Genomic DNA, 17444 nt, shown 5'->3' on the forward strand with positions numbered 1-17444 from the left:
GAAGGAAGGAAGGAAGGAAGGAAGGAAGGAAGGAAGGAAGGAAGGAAAAAAAAGGTTTTTTGCTCTACACATTAAACAAGAATAATCCAAAACAGCAAAGACAAGAAAAACAAAGAAGGTAACACACCAGTATGCTCTTCGGACTTTTACTAGTAATTATGGTCACGTTTTCAACCGTAAACCTTGTTTACTTATGATCTGAATCAATTCTCTCATGACTTCATGAGTCTAGCTGTTGGCTCTGTTCTAAGATAGATGTCTGCTGCATTCTACAAACTGATCTTTGTTTTTCTGCCAACAGTCAGGACCAGAATAGCTCAAAGAGCATTAAATGCATGAAGAAATCTTACTGTCATTAGTTTGGGCTGTTAATCAACTAGCTTGTTACAATCACTCGGTGTAGTGACATGCACAGTACTTGTCATCTTGAATCACCAAGCATGCAATTTTTATAAAGCATTATATAAATATAATATTATAAAGTATTATATAAATACACATTTAGTAGTCCTTTTTTAAATAAGCTAGATAAGATATTTAAATTTTTAAAAAATCTTTAGTGTAAAGAGTTCTAAATTTTTCATTACGTTAATGCATTGGCATTAAGATAAAAAATTTTCATTAATAAATTAGCCTTCTTCTAAATTAGCTGTCTTACAAAGGAGATTATGACAGCTTTCATCAGCCTTGACATGGCTTCTCTGTTCTAGGTTCCAAAATGTATATTGGCCCAGTATTCCAGATTTGTGATCAAGCAATCTCAGGGTTGTTCTTGCTTTGATATGAGTAGTTAGTGGTCTGGAAATGGCTCTTAAGAACAATTTGTCTTTCATGTCTTGGCTATACTTTTTCTGTTTATGCCTACGCATGAGAGCAGAAATAAAAAATGAAAATGAAAAGATGAAACTGGTCACCTGCTTTCTTTTCTGGAAGCGACTTTCTTCAGTCTTGGTTTATTCAGCTAGCCCAAAGCTGTTAATAAACTTTGCAGTTGTGAATCTGACATACATGAGACATATTTCAATTAGAGAGAGCTACTGAACCTTATTCATATCTCTATTTAATTTGCTTATGGAACTAAACGATTTGGAAATAAGAGTTAAAACTGGAGCCATAATGTGACCTAGAAATGAAGGACTGAACAGTATGGTCCCCATTTCATCAGGGACTTTTTAATGAACAGGTGCAGGGTCCATCTTTCACTGCTATCAGTAAATAATCAGTCTCCTCTATCTTTCACTACTATCAGTAAATAATCAGTTTCCTCTTTTAGATAAACATAAAATGCCTGCAAATGAGCTTCAAACATTAACTCAGCATTCACTCACTGTATGAGGAATATAACCATGTTTCAGTGTGAGAATAAATTTGAAATGTAAATGACCAGTGTTGCAGAGCTGAATTTTCACCCGGAAGAACCACTGTCTGGTTTGATGGTATCAAGAAATTTGGGCATACTGAGCCACAGGAACCAAAGGCAGGGACTGGGACAGTGAAATACTGCCCACTGTAGGAGAAAATCAGCCAGGCATATCTTGGACTGCATCAAAATAAATGTGACCAGCAAGTCAAGGGAGATATTTTCCCCTTCTACTCCCTCACATGAGACCCTGCCTAGAATACTCTGTTCGGCTCTGGGGCCACCAGCATAAGAAAGACATGGATCTGCTGGAGTGAATCCAGAGGAGGGCCATGATTATGACTGGATGGTTGGAAAGGAAATGAAAAGGCTGAGAAAGTTGGGAGCCTTGAGAACATAAGGCTCTCTTCTTCAGGGGGATCTTATAACCACTTTCTCTTATCTAATGGGGACCTACAAGACAACTGAAGAGGAAATTTGTATCAAGAAATTAAAGGACAAAGGGTAATAGCTTTAAAATAATCAAAAAACCAGATAGATCAATATAAAATGTTAGGAAAAAAATCATGAGGGGGGATGAGGCAATGGAACTTGCTTCGCAGAAAAGTTTTGAATGTCCCATCTCTGGAAGAGTTCATGGCCAGGTTAGGAGGGGCTTTGAGCAACCTGGTCTACTGGAAGTTGTTCCCTCTCATGGCAGTGGTGTTGGAACTAGATGGTCTTAAACGCCCTTCTAAACCCAAACTTTCTATGATTCTATGATATCTTATTAAACTAAGATTCACTGAAGTCCAGAATATGGATCTGCACCAACCAGTATAGCCTGCCTTTTCTTCTGACCATCAGAAAAAGCACACAAATGTTTTATCAGAGTGGTGTCCGTGGATGACAGTGCTTTATCATGTAGAAAACTGTTCTGTGGTGCTGCTGTAATAAAAGAGTTGGAGAGCATATCGAATGTGTTTCCAGTGTTGAAACATTTTGTTTTGTTTTGGTAATTTAGTAATGAAGGAGTATCATATTTTTGATGCAAATAAATACTCCTTGGAATATTATATATAAAAAAATGTATCTGTACTGCCAGCAGGAGTCTTGCAGATGGCTACTTTTGCCCTCCTATAATTGACTAAGACTGAACAGTCTTAGTTGCAAAGGAACAAATTCTGTGTAACTTAGGAGGTCATATTGTCAAAAATCATAAAGGCAGGACAGGTTCCAAAAAAAAAACCACCACAAAACCAACAAACATCAATGGAGTTGAATACATGTTACTAAGTTGAATAAAAATTGACTAAATGTTGACTGAAAGTTGGCTAAAACCTAATTGGAATGACTACTTGCAATTTAAAAATGATTTCAACATTCTGATGGAAGTTTCAACCAATATCATACTCTTTCATTCACACAAATATTCTGACTAAAATATACAAAGCTTGAAAGTAACAAGCAAATTGAAGTGACCTTTTATTATAATAACACAGTCTTAATGTTATTATAATAAATTGTCTTCCTACTGAGACCTGATGACTTGTAAAATCTTTTTATTTACTGTTTGTTAGTTCTGGTACAAGATATAATGTAACTGTTGGTTCACAAATTGCCCATGTTTATGGAATCTATCATTTTGTCAGTACTGCATCTCATCGCTCAGCCTAGGACATAATGCTGGCCATAAAATTACCCTACTGTGGTTGAACTGGCTGTATGTATTAGTAAAGAAGCTGTCTAAACAAGAGAGAATATCCTGTCTTGCAGAAAACTGCAAAAAGAGCAGATGGAAAAAACATATATAAAATAACGAAAAACAAAAGGAAAGGTAAATATTAGGTTAAACAGTATAGAAATAACAAGCAAGAAGTATAGCAATTTAAAAAGACTCTGTCAGTTGTAGAAGGTAGATATGCACATTGGCTGATGGACAGAATGAAGTGGGGAAACATACCATTTTATTTTGAATAGGTCTGTATATTTCTAGTGTTAATTAAATTGAGTAATATTCTGGAATTCGGCATGGAATCTGTACTTTTCTTACTGTGAAGATCTGAGAAGGGAAAACTGTGGGACCAGATTTTCCCACATCTGTAGCCATCAGCCCAAGGGCAACAAAGTTCATTTGTCAGCTTGTATAAAGGAGTGTTTGGGACCTTTGCATTGTGAGAGCCCCTTCGGAGCCATTGTACAGCCCATGCCCCTGCTCTGCTCCTCTCCTAGGTCTTAAAGAAATATGCTCCTGCTGGAGTGGCTTTGGAACATTACAGTGTGTATGAGAAAATAATATTTGATCAATAATGTTTTCAAATAGTTATTTAGAAGAGGAAAAGGGAACTTGAAATGCTGGGTCACACAGATGAATCATCAGATCACATCACAGCTGAACTATCACAGTAGTCTGTGATTAGAAAAAGCATGGTATCCTCCAGTCACAGCTACAGCCTACAAACAGCTGTACTAACCTCTTGGGAAATGCAGCTCAGCTTAGGATAACAGTGAGATCTCAAGGTCATGGTCTCCTTTTTTTGCGAAGGAACAGACTTCCAGATGAGATTGAACCAACCAAGAATCACAGAATCATAGAATCAATCTCTCCTGAGAGCTAGACTACTCTCAAGAGTTTCTGAAAGGCCACCTTCTATGGCAAAGCAATATTGATTTATTAGTGTAAAACCATTCAGTTCTATGATGATTTTTGGGATTGAGGAAAGTCATTCCTTGTGCAGGGATGAGAGAAGGCTTCTTGGAACTCGAGGGTGTTTCCTGTAACAGTGTAATTTTCTCATGTAAAGGAAATGTAGATACTGCTGTAGAAATCCACAAAATATATGAACACGGCATTCATATTATTTAATTTTTTGAATAAAAGTACAATAAATAAATATAAATGATGGTAGCTTTCTTGAGTTTAAGACAGTAAATGCAGACTGTCCTGCTTTGAAGTATAAGAGGTGTTAATTTTAATGCAGAAATAGAATGAACTCAAGGTTATAATATTTTATGAAGGTAGTGTGATAGCCCTAAATGAAATTTTGTGATTTTACACTATGCTCTCCTAAAATTAGTTCAGCAGGTGTAGAAGATAAGTATCTTGAACAAAAAAAAAAAGTGTCAGTTGAATAAAGAAATAGAGAATTAATCATTTTACTTATCCTCATCCAGTCTGACTGTGAACTGAAGAGAGGAATGCAGGTCATTAAGGATTAGGTTGGCAGAGGTATCGCAATAGTATAGAACATACTGACTTAGAAGAGACATCCGAGGGCTATTGAGTCCAAGTCCTGGCTCCACACATGACCAACCAAAATTCAGACCATATTTCTGAGAGCACTGTCCAAACACTTCTTGAACTCCAGCAGGCTTGGTGCTGTGATCACTGCCCTGGGGAGTCTGCTCCAAGGCCTGACCACCCTCTCGGTGAAGAACCCTTTTCTAATATCCAACTTGAGCCTCTCCGATGCAGCTCCATGCCACTCTCTCGGGTCCTGTCACTTTCATGAGAGAAATCAGTGCCTTTCGCTCTGCTTCTCTCATGAGGAAACTACAGGCTGCCATGAGGTCTCCCCTTAGTCTCTTCTTCTCTGGATTGAACAAATCAAGCAATATACCTTGTCTTCTAGACCCTTCACAATTTTCATAGCATGCATTTGAATGCTCTCTAATAGTTTTATGTCTGTCTTAGATTGTGACACTCCAAACTGCAAGAAGTATTTGAGGTGAGTGTGCATCAGACAGGTGTCCTCTCAACTAGCAAGCAATGCTTGGGCCTGATGCACCCCAGGGCGATTGGTCCTTTTGACTGTCAGGACAGATTTCCGACTTACATTCAACCTGCTGTCAACCAGAACCCTGAGATCCCTTTCCGTAGGGCTGCTTTCTAGCTTCTTGTCTCCTGATCTGTACCTCCTCATCCAAGGTTGTCCAACCCCAAGTGCAGAATCTGGCACTTGCTCTTGTTAAACTTCATGTGGTTACTGACAGCCCAGCCCTCTGCAAAGCCTTACTGCCACTGAGGAAGTCATTGGCTCCTCCCAGCTTGGAGTTACCCACAGATTTATATAGTGTACCAGTTCAAGTCCTGCATCCAAGTCGTTGATTGAAACACTAAAGAGAACTGTCCATAAGAAGGAATTCCCTTACAGACTGGATACCAGTCTGATGTAACACCATTTACCATAACATTCTGAGCCTGACTCATAGGCCAACTGTTTACCCATTGTGCTATGCTTTTGTCTAGCTGTATGCTAGACATTTTGTCCAGATGGACACTGTGAGTAATAATACTGAAAGCTTTGTTGAAATCCAAAAAATTACATCAGCCAGCTTCCCTTGGTCAAATAGGTGGGTAATTCTTGTCACAAAAAGAGATTAAATTTGTTAAACAGGACTTTCCCCTCATGAACTTGGTTGGGTCGGCTGTGGCCAATCACTGCATTGTCTTTCAGCTGTTTTTCAGTAAGTCCTGGAATAATCTCAATAACTTTATCAGGCACTGTGGTGAGACTGACCGGTAACTATCAGAGTCTTTTTTCTTTCTCTTCTTGAAAACTGGGGCTATGTTTGCCATCCTGCAGTTGATTGGGACCTTTCCTGACTACCAATCCATTAAAAAATAATTGATAGTGGTCTTGTGATGGCATAGGCCAGCTCTCTTGAGAGCTCTGGGATAGGTCCCATCAGGTCCTATAGACTTATATGCAGCTGGAATAAATCCTGCACACATTTGGAGCTGGCTGGGAGTTCATTATTTCCACACTAGAAGTCCTCCAGCTCAGCAATCCAGGGGTCTTAAAGTCATAATCAATGTTGAAGACAGACATAAAGAAGGCATGAAGCGTCTCTGCATTGTCTGCATCATCTGTGAGGTGACCATCCTCATCAGGTAATGGAGTGATTTTATATCCAGTCCTCCTATTGCTGTTAATATATTTTTAATAGCATTAACAATGCTCATCTTGTTTAATATCTTTACTGATGAGCTAGATGAGGGCACTGAGTGCACCCTCAGTAAGTTTGCAGATGACACCAAGCTGGGAGGTGGTGTTGATCTGCCTGAGGGTAGGGAGGACCTTCAGAGGGATTTAGACAGGCTGGATCGCTGTGCTGAGGTGAATGGGATGAGGTTCAACAAGGCCAAGTGTCGGATCCTGCACTTTGGGCACAACAACCCTATGCAGCACTATGGGCCTGGGGAAGAGTGGCTGGATGAGTGTGAAGAGGAAAGGGACCTGGGGGTGTTGGTTGGTGCTCAGCTGAACATGAGCCGACAGTGTGCCCAGGTGGCCAAGAGGGCCAACAGCATCCTGGCCTGCATTAGGAATGTTGTGGCCAGCAGGAGCAGGGAGGTGAGCATCCCCTGTACTCAGCACTGGTGAGGCCGCACCTCGAGTGCTGTGTTCAGTTTTGGGTCTCTCACTGCAGGAAGGACACTGAGGCCCTGGAACGTGTCCAGAGAAGGGCAACAAAACTGGTGAGGGGTCTGGAGCACAAGTCTTATGAGGAGCAGCTGAGGGAGCTGGGATTGTTCAGTGTGGAGAAGAGGAGGCTCAGGGGAGACCTCACTGCACTCTGCAACTTCCTGAATGGAGGTTGTGTGATGAAGAGGGGTTTGGCCTCTTCTCCAAGCAAGAAACAGGACCCGGGGAAATGACCACAAGTTGGGGTGATTTAGATTAGATATAAGGAAAACCTTTTTCTCCCGAAGAGTAGTCAGGCACCAGAATGGCCTGCTCAGGGAGGTGGTGGAGCCACCATTCCAGGCAGTGTTCAAGAGGCATCTGGATTAAGTGCTACGACATGTGGTTTAGTAGCTTAGTGGTAGTAAGGACAGTTGGACTAGATGATCTTGTAGGTCCTTTCCAACCTTGTGATTCTATGATTCTAAGATGTGGCTATTAGTCCTGTTTGTGTATTGAACCTGACTGATTTATTAAAGTTTCCTTGCTTGATCATCCCTCTTCCTTTCATGAATCGCATAATAACAGTGGACCTCTGAAGATTATCTACTCCAACTCCCTCCTTTGAAAGCAAGTTCTCTGGAGTAGAATGCACAGAAAAGCATCCAGGTGGGTTCTTCATATCTTCAGAAGAGGACACTCTTGACAGCTTGTTACAGTGTTCTGTCATCCTCACAGAAGTTTTTTCCTCATTTTCAGATGGAACTCCCTGTCTTCCAGTTTGTGTCCATTGCCTCTTGTCCTTTTGCTGAGCACCACAGAAAACAGCCTGGCCCCATCCACTTGACATCCACCCTTTAGATATTCCTAAGTGCTGATAAGATCCCACCTCAATCTTCTCTTTTCCAGGCTAAACAGTCTTAGCTTTCTCAACCTTTCCTCATAAAGAAGATGATCCAGGCCCATAATCATCCTTGTAGCTCTTGGCTGGACTTTCTTGAGTAGTTCCCTGTCTTTCTTGAAGCGGGGAGCCTAGTCTTGGATACAGTACTCCAGATGTAGCCTCACAAGGACAGAGTAGATGGAGAGGCTCATCTCCCTGGACGTGCTGTCCACTCTTTTTTTGATTCACCCCAGAATATCACTGGCCTTCTTGGACACAAGGGCACACTGCTGGCTTATGGATAACCTGTTACTTACTGGGACACCTACTCCACAGGGCTCACCTCTAGCAGGTCATATCCTAACTGGTACTGATGCATGCAGTTATTCCTTCCGAGGTGAAGGACCCTACCCTTGTCCTTGTTACTTCTCATCAGGTTCCTCTCTGCCCAACTCTTCAGCCTATTCAGGTGTTACTGAATAACAGCACAGCCTTCTGGTGTGCCAGCTGCTCCTCCCAGCTTTGTACCATCAGCAAACTTGCTGAGGGTGGACTGTATGCCTTCACACAGATCGTTGGTGAAGATGCTGAACAAGACTTGACCCAGTACCAATCCCTGGGAAACGCTGCTAGCTACAGGCCTCCAAATAGATTCTGCACCACTGACAACGACCCTTCAAGTTCTGCCAGTTTCCAGTCTCACTCTCCACTCATCTATCCTACACTTCCTAAGGTTACCTGTGAGGATGCTATAGGAGACAGTATCAATAGCCTTGCTGAAGCCAAAGCAGGTAACACTGCTGCTCTCTTCTAACCTACCCAGCTCCTCATGACATCATAGAAGGCTGGCAGACTGTTCAAGCATGATTTCCCCTTGGTGAGTCCACGTTGATTGCGGATGGTGAAACACAGATAAATTTGTCCACATTCTATCACAATCAAACGGGTAATTCTGATTCTGCACGTTTTTTCTAAGAGTGATGCTACTAAAAGAGAACATCGGTCTTAGCATGGGTTGTGACAAAAATTTCTATTAAAGAAACCATATTATATTCCGAACTGTGCGGACTGGGGAAAATTGAAGATGGCATAGTATCAGCTGTACGTTAAACACTGGGTGAGTTCTCCTCTCTGGACTACTTACTAAACCTTGTTTATTGTTGATCTGTATTGCACTCATTTTGCCTTTGAAACCAGTTTCTAATTCAGAACTGCACAGCTCTTGATCTGTCTCTCAGTTGCAGGGAGGGACCTTTCTTGAAGCAGCTCAAGTTTCACAAAGAGTAAACTTCCAGTGTCCTCACGAGGTTTTGAGGAACACCTACCGCACTGCACAGCCCAGCCCAGTTGGTTTCTTTTTTTTTTAGTTACTTATTTTTAGTTGTTTATTATTTGTTAACAAGCACAGTTTAAGGTGCAACTGGTCAGCCATCAGAACCAGAAGCTGACAACGCCTGCAAGACTTGGTTTGCAGACTGATGCTTCTCCCTGGTCATGGGATCATAGAATGGCCTGGGTTGAAAAGGACCATAACGATCATCTGGCTTCACCCCCCTGCTATGTGCATTTTCCTTGAGACGGGAGAAACGGCGGAAGGTGCTGAACCCGGCCTCGATTCCCAGGCTTCCCGACGTGGATTTGTGCGAGTACATCCAGCCAACCGATCCGTCTCTGTCCCAGCTCTTAAAAAGAGGAACGGCAAGGAAGGCATCTCCTCCCTGCCCACCTACTGCTGAGCACCGGGTAACGAGCAGGGCGAAGGAAGACGGCACAGCGTACAACCATCCATTTAAGGCAGCAGCTGCCCCTACGTTAATTCATTACCTCACGCTCCGTGGGAGGCGGGAGCGGTCGCCAGCTGGACAGCCCGTCTGTCCTATGGGGACGAGCGGCAGAGGAGGGCGAGTAGGCGGTGCCGGGCGCTCGCCAATGCCGCTGCCGGGAGGGCAGGAGCCTGGCTGAGCCGCCGCGCCAGCTCGGGGTTGGCTGCTGATCGCGTCAGAGTCGGGGCGAGAGTCAGGTTGGGCTGGCAGGAGCTGTCGCTCCCTCGGTGAGCCGGTGGTAAGTGGACTGAGGCAGGGTCGCTTCCTAAGTCCCTCTTTTATGTTCTTTTTCCTATTTTTTTTTGAGCGGTCACGCTTGGCTGGTGGATCTTGTCCTCTCGCCCCGTGTCGGCGCGCTGGCTGATCGTTTACATTCGGTCAGCGCAGCCCTACGGGGAGGCTTTTGGTTGTGTGCGTGTGCCGTGCCCCGGTGGGAGCGGAGCTCTCCCCGCACCGCAGCGGGTTGCGCAGCGCTGCGCTCCTTGCTGCCGTTATGTAACGGTCTCGGGGGGCTGTGACAAGACGGCGGTTGCTTCTCCTTGCAGGCGTAGCGCGTTACCATCGCTCCCTCCTCTCCCCCTCCTCCCCCCTCCTTGTGTTTCCTTCTGTTTTCCCCGCGACCCCACGCCGTGGAGGGGCGAGGAGAGGGGCTGCGTTTATTCCCTTTGCCATCCGGTTAGGATGGGGCCTCCAAGCAGGCGCATCTTCAGGGGGCTCCCGCAGCCGCACGGGAGTGGAAGAGCGCAGCAGCAGCCCGTCCGACGGAGGATGGGATTGCTGTCCGGATCCCGAGGACGCTGCGCTCACAGCTGGGTGGAAGGACAGCGCTGTCGGCTTCCCGTGGGTAGCTGGCTAGCTCAGGTCTGAGTGCACGCATCTATCTCCTGAAGGCGCCAGGAGACAGCAGACGAGTAAATTGCTGTTCCACTGTGCTTTGGAGCCGATGTTCTATTGAAGACAGCAGTAAAACCTCATCCCCTGCAGTTGCCTTTTCTGCATTCTTGCGTAGAGCGAGTGATCCACCGCTTTTGTGGAGATCGGTAAAGGACTTGTGTTTGCTTTTTCAAAATGCCCAAGGGGCTTTGCTGAGAACTACCTCTATGTGGTGTCCTCCGTGAAAAACAGCATCTGGGCTAGGAGGCTGTTTACGGACTGCAGCGTAACAACCTGCAGGTATAGAGCTGAGTGTAGGATTCCAGGGTAAAAAAAACTGGATGCAGCAGCATAACGTGAATTAATCAGTTCTCTTCAGCCTCGGTGAAATAACTTTAAAATGGATAAAAACAACGCCAGCAAATCAGCAGTGGTTGCAAGTATGTCTTCAATCCTGGTTAGTCACATGGTTGAATTATTCATCAGAGAAATTGGGTATCTGCTGGAAGATGCTGAACGCTTACATGAAAAGTATCTTGAAGGCTGACAGCTTTGAATCTTGCAGTACGTGCTGCTAACAAGCAGTTTACCTATTGACATCGGCAGGTGTGTGGTGGGGAAATTCTTACGGACAGAGGCTTGCATAACTGCTTTTTTTTTTTTTTTTTTTTTTTTTTTAAAGAAGAGGTCAGAATCAGCCCCTGGCCCGAAATGAAACGCAGACAAGTTTGAATTGTATGAAGCAGTAAATGGGTGTATTTTCACTCACTTTTATTGAGCCTTCACACTATTTTCTCAGCTAGTATAATTAGCGTGCTTTTAGAGTGCTTAGAAAGCTGACAAGTGATAGCACGATAATGGAGCGTAGAGGACTGGAGACTTGTTTTTTTTTCTTCCCTCTTTTCAGCTAGAGCTGTGAAAATATGGAGGAAAAATGGAAAGATATGCTCTCATAGTCTCAGGCTTAAATTAACGTGTTTATCAGATGTATACTGTGTATATATATAGTCCTAAAATGGCAATGGCTTTTTTTTAATCCTTTAGTGACGAGTCCCTTTCTTTTCAAATTGTTATTTACAGATCCTTCCCTTTCACAGCCTTCCTATTCCCAAAACCTAAATAAAATGCTATATTGAATGCTTTTATCTCTTGGGTTACAGTCGTATACCTGCAAGCAGTCCATTACTTATAACTATTGGAGCGTTTGCCTGTTATTAAATCACAGTACAGTGCAGTGCTTGGGCAACGTGCCATGCAAGGATCAAATGTCAGATAAAGCTCATGTGAGAATCTCCCGCAGTGTATACATTTCTCCCTTGTAAATAAATGGGAATGCTCGTCTAGTAAGTAGTTACCTAATTAAAGCTGTGCATTGGCTGTGGTTTAAAAAAAAAAAAAAAAGAAGTTTTATTTGAATCATAGCTCCATTTACTTACTGTCAGGAGCTGTATATAAGAGGTTGTTTTTTACTTCCTACACCTTGAGATTAACTTAAAAAAAAAAAAAAATGCTCTCAAGAGGGAGGGAGGCAGGCAGCAGTGTTGGCTGATGTTAAAGTAAATGTATTCTTAGTGTATGTTGAGATGATGAGTTGTACTTACTGCAGCTAGGAGTGCTTTACAGAATAAGCCATATGACATTTAAATTTGGTAACTTTCTCTTGATGTTAAGCTAAGATACAAATTAAAATAAGTCATAAGATATATATATGTAATGGAAGTCTTCAGTGTGAGAATGTGATTGTACTCGTAAGCCTGTATTGCTCCAGACAGGAAAAGCTTGTTGCAAGAATGGTCTTTCTTCTGGTGTAGTTACTTCATTGCCGTTTCTACTTGTGTATTTATGCCCTTGCATAAATTAAATGAACTCTTTTCAGCAAATGACAAGCAGGGTGTTTTTTCTTTCTAGAGACAACTTCTATGCTCTGCATAAATAAAAATAAATGCTAGTGTGCAATCTTTGCCCCTAGTCCTTTTTTTGCCATACTGACATAAATGTTGGATTTCGGAAGCTTTAAAAAGTAACTAAGATCAGTTTTGCTATATACACATTTAAGTGTCTAGGACTCATAAATTCTTGTATTTCTCTGCTTCTCAGTGGGGAAGTTCTCTGTGCAATTAAGGAAAAGTCTCCTCTGTGAAGAGAGTAAGTTATGTACTGTACCTGGCTTTAAATGCTTTTAGATATCCCTGCCAGTTAGTTGAGAGGAGATTTTTGCTTATAATATTTATTGCCATTGTGTCTGGGAGCTGTGATCAGGGACGTCAACTGTTGTATGACAATAAAACTATGGAACACGAACTTGGGTCTGGCCTCCAGAATATTATGATCTAAAACATGGAACAAAATGCTCTTAGTAGTAGAAAAAAAAAGGAATGCAGCTGTTAGGCTGCATGGGTTTATGTATTTTATCTATGTTTTTATCTACGTGTTTTATCTTACATTTTAGAGCAAGGAAAATGGTCAAACTTAATGTAAGGTTCACACAGTTGTCTCCAAGAGTCCCCTGGGATACCAGAGCATCTTTCAGACATGTGACGCATGGTTTGGTTTTGAGAGGATTTTTTAATATATTTAACTTGACAAAAATTACTTAAAACAAACAAAAAAAAAACCTATATTGACCCAAATTGAAAAATTTTCTCTTTAGGCAACTTAATTTTTACCTTAAATTTAAGGTCAGGATTTTTTCTTTGATTTCTTTTAAAACTGAGTTTTCATTTCAGGGTCAAAGCACGATGCAGGGAAAATCATACTGCCTTTTCCCAAGTATTTCCTGTGAACTGTTCTTGTTCCTTCCTCTCAGTTCCCTCACGCGCCCAAATCAACAAAAACTGTAGAGCAACAAATATACCTTCAATAGAAAAAGGCCTTCTCCATATCTTTTCTTGGATTAGTAGAAGATGCTGAGAGTATGCAGATCCAAAATTCATAGTATTACTATTTTCTGAATTCGCAATGCAGCTGTCTTAAATAGTTTTATGATGTTAATTCTGGCCCAGTTTGGCTAATATCAAGCATATACTTTTCAGTGTACAAATATTAGTATATTAGGCAGAATGAGTACAAAGAAACTTTAATATTAAGACGTAGAATTCTTTGCTTGAATCTCTGAGGGATGTATGGTCGTAGTTAAACATGTTCTTAAATGCACAGCTGAAGAGTGGCATTTGTATGGGAGTTGCTGGGTTGTAGTCTGAACCATTGATTCAGCACCAGGTGAGAATGTGGCTAATCCAGGGAGCTCGGGTGCAAGCAGGGCACCTGAATGGCTGGAAGTGTGGACCCTCATGGAAGGGTGAGCAGCATCTCTCTTCAGAGATCGTGCTCTTCTCAGAGCTCACCAGCCTTTGGAAGGGGTGAGCCACTTTCCTCTGTATTGCTTTCTAAACTAAATCTGAACAAACGCCTTTGTAAGTGGGTTCTATCCTAGTAGAATGTGTTATCATAGCTCCCGTTGCTCCACGGTGTGATTTGATTAGTACTGCAGAAATTCTTACAGTGGAAACTCAGAAGTGAAGAAATCATGTTTACGAAAGCATTCTTTTCTTGTTGATGACTACTCGTTTTTAAATTAAAACCAAATCAGACTGTCCGTCTCGTCCAGTTTTGCTATCAGAAGAAGCAGTACTTGGAACAACTCATGGGAACTTAGAGATGTGAGAGAACTTACTGATGATTTAACAGCAGAAGTGTTCACCTGTTCTGAGTTGTGGCTATATGAAAAAAATACAGACTTAAAGGATAGTTTATTTCTTTGGATTTGTATAATGCTGAAGAAGCAGACTTTGTCTAAAGAATCTCTTGTGTTCTCAGTCTAATCTGAGTCTCATACAGGTTATTTTCAGTTAGCTGCTTGAGACCAATTAGATTTGAAAAAAAGACAAACTGAAGAGGTACTTCATTCATTACATCTTTAATATTAAATGAAGTGGAATGTGCAGGAATGTGCAGGATGTGGATTATTTGCAGCTGTTTTTGAAAGTTACCTGTAGCATTTCCACTTGTTGATTGTTTCTGCCAAAGTTTTCTTTCTAGTTTAAATTAGCATAAACTGAATTTTCAGCTGTTGAGGGTTTTTTTTTGGTATCTTAGACAATAAAGAGCCATTTTTTTAATAATGCAGTTTCTCTACAAGAGTAGTTGTACACCTTATTTAAGGGGTTTCTTTCCCCTGACACATTACCTTTATAGAATTTATTAAATATCTCTTATACGATGTCTCCTTCTGTTATTTTGTAGTTCTTGCGCCATCTTCCATTCCCTGATCATAGCTGATGTTTTGTGGCTTTTAAGTCTGTGTACTTTCAAGCCCTATAATTTTGTTCTACTTTTTTTCTGATTAAAATTTTATCCTTGTCAATACCATCAACTTGGCTTTCTTGACATTTTTTACCTATTTATTTATGCAGAGCTCCCCATCTTACTATTCTTTGAAGTGATCTTCCAACTGTATGTCTCTGATCTCCTTCATGGAGCAGATCTTTATGACTTGGGGTTTTTACATACATACTTTGAAAAGGTCCTGTTGAAGTTCAAATTAGCATTCTTGTTTGGATGATAGTGGTGGGAAGAGATGATGGATAGTTTGTAAAGAACTATGTATATAGTATAATTTCACACTTGTGGAGCTAGCTTATGCAAGTTAGAGGACTTGTGCTCAACTAATCTTACAGTGAAAATAGGTTCAACATGTTCTTTGGAGATATAAGTTATACAGCTGACTCCTGGGGAAGTAGCTGTTGTTTTCGAGTCTTTCTGGATTTGTGATTCCCAAGTATTTTCTTGATATGCTGTAAAAAATTATGTTGTCTAACAGTGTGATTATCTCTTTCAGCCTTTTGAGAAGTGTCATACTTCATTCTGTGAAAACTGTTCTAGATACTATCTTGTATCCTTGCATATGTGTCCTAATTATTTCTTCATTTGATAATGAGTGGCAGCTCAGCAGAACTAAGGATGAATACTCGAGTGGGATCTTCATATGGGATACAGTTGGGTATGGAGAGTGGGGTGAGGAGGGAGGGAAATGGAGAGGTGCAGTAGTTTATCTGTGCATTAATATCTGAACAATGCCAGTATTGATGCTGCTTCCTTCGTAGATGAAGCATTATGTAAAGGATGTGGTGGTGGGATATGGTGGGTGTTTTGTTGAGCTATTTATGAGTAATTTAGGGAGACAAAAAAAAAATTTGCGTAACAGTGTTGTCACGTGAAATGTGTTTTAAAAAAGGTTCTATTAGAACTGTTACCAAGAAAATAGTTGTATATATGCATATAGATGCTTTATTTATCTAAGTATAAAGCGGTGTTTTATGAAGGTATTCTCTGGAATGGAGAAATGTAATACACTACAAACGTAAACTTAATTTTTTCAGTATTTGATGATATTTTAGCAGTAATTACATAAGCAGATAGTGATGGCTTCAGAAAAGGAATGGTAACAGCCACTTGTCTGTAGACAAAGTAATGTTTGTGCTTGACTGTGTTCTCTAAGGCTTTTCTTAATGGAGTATTTAACATCAGTCTGTGCCTTGATTTCAGCTGAGAGACAGTGTTAATAGTACATTGGTTGCTGGTGAGTGATGGGTGCCTGCCTGACGTCAGGCCAGGCCACGTGGTGGGGAAGAGCCACTGCCTTTTTGGTGCAGTGATGGGCTTGAGACAGGGCAGAACCAGGACAGCTGACCTGAATATGGCACAAAGTTCTTCCATAACACATGACATCACGTGGAAGTAGAGAATTCATAGAACCATAGAAGAATTAAGGTTGGAAAAAATCCTCTAAGATCATCTCGTAAAACCATCAATCCAGAACCACCATGCCTACTAAACCGTGTTACTAAGTGCCCCATCTACCCTTTTCTTGAAAACCTCCAGGGACCAGGATTCTACCACTTCCCTGGGCAGCCTGTTACAATACCTCACCAATCTTTCAGGTTGTAGAGAGCAGTAAGTTACCCCACGCAGCTTTTTCTAAACTGTGTTCCCTCAGCTGCTCCTCTTTTTTTTTTTTTTTTTTTTTTTTTTTTTTTTTTTTTTTTTCATGCACTCCAAGGCCTCAATGTCTTTCTTGTAGTGAGGGGCCCAGAGCTGAGCACAGCACTTGAGGTGTGGACTCACAGTGCCAAGTACTGGGAGATGATCACCTCCCTGGTGCTGCTGACTACACTGTTACAAGCCAGGATGCCATTGCCCTCCTTGCTCACCTGGGCACATGGCTGGCTCACGTACATCCAGCTGTCAGCTGGCACCCCCAGGTCCTTTGCACAGCTTTCCAGCCACTCTGCTCCAAGCTGGCAGTGATGCACAGGTGCATGAGGTTGTTGTGACTAAAGAGTAGGACTCAGCACTTGATCTTGTCAAGCTCATGCAGTTGGCCTCAGCCCACTGATGCAGCCTATCCACATCCCTCTGTAGGGCCTTCCCACCCTCACGCAGATTCCCAACTTCCTCCCGACTTGATGTCATCTGCAAACGTACTGCGGATGGACTCAATCCCCTCAATTCAGGTAATCTGTAAAGATATTAAGCAGAGCTGACCCCCATTCTGACTCATGGGTAACGCCACTAGCGTTGCTGGCTGGATTCAGCTCTATTTGCCACCACGCTCTGGGCCCAGCAGTCAGGTTTTTACTTAGCAAAGAGTACACTTGTGCAAGCTTCTCCAGGAGAATACTGTGGGAAACAGAGTCAAAGGCCTTACTGAAGTCTAGGTAGGCTACATCCATAGCCTTTCCCTCATCCACCAGTCAGGTCTCCTGGTCACAGAAGGATATTGTGTTGATTATGCAGGATCTGCCTTTCATGAACCCATGCTGGCAAGGTGTAATTGCATGGTTGTCCCATACAGGCTGTGTGATTACACTGAAAATGATCTGCTCCATGACCTTCCTGGATACCAAAGTCAGGCTGATGGACCTGCAGTTCCTCAGATCCTCCTTCAACCCATCTTGTAGATCAGTGTCAAACTGGCAAGTCTCCAGTCATCTGGGATCTCTCCAGTTGAACAGGATTGATGATAGAAGATGGAAATAGTTTGTGCAATCACTCCTACCGGCTTCCTCAGTACTTTCAAGCAGATCCTATCTGGCCCCGTGGACTTGTGGCAGTCTGGG

General features: G+C 42.1%; 1 protein-coding gene across 5 annotated transcripts in view; it reads left to right on the top strand.

Moving 5' to 3' along the window:
* Positions 1-9576: 9576 nt before the first annotated feature.
* The window catches only part of LOC122178588 (tubulin polymerization promoting protein), a 66351-nt gene continuing 58483 nt past the window's right edge, over positions 9577-17444 (top strand). For all 5 annotated transcript variants that reach the window (XR_006178390.1, XM_042868833.1, XM_042868834.1 and 2 more), the window contains exon 1: positions 9577-9691. The gene's annotated coding sequence lies outside the window, so the exon portion shown is untranslated. The remainder of the gene's footprint in view (positions 9692-17444) is intronic.

This window comes from Lagopus leucura, unplaced genomic scaffold, assembly GCF_019238085.1.
Source record: "Lagopus leucura isolate 7727_CA_CO unplaced genomic scaffold, USGS_WTPT01 Super-Scaffold_100002, whole genome shotgun sequence".
Taxonomy (NCBI): Eukaryota; Metazoa; Chordata; class Aves; order Galliformes; family Phasianidae; genus Lagopus; species Lagopus leucura.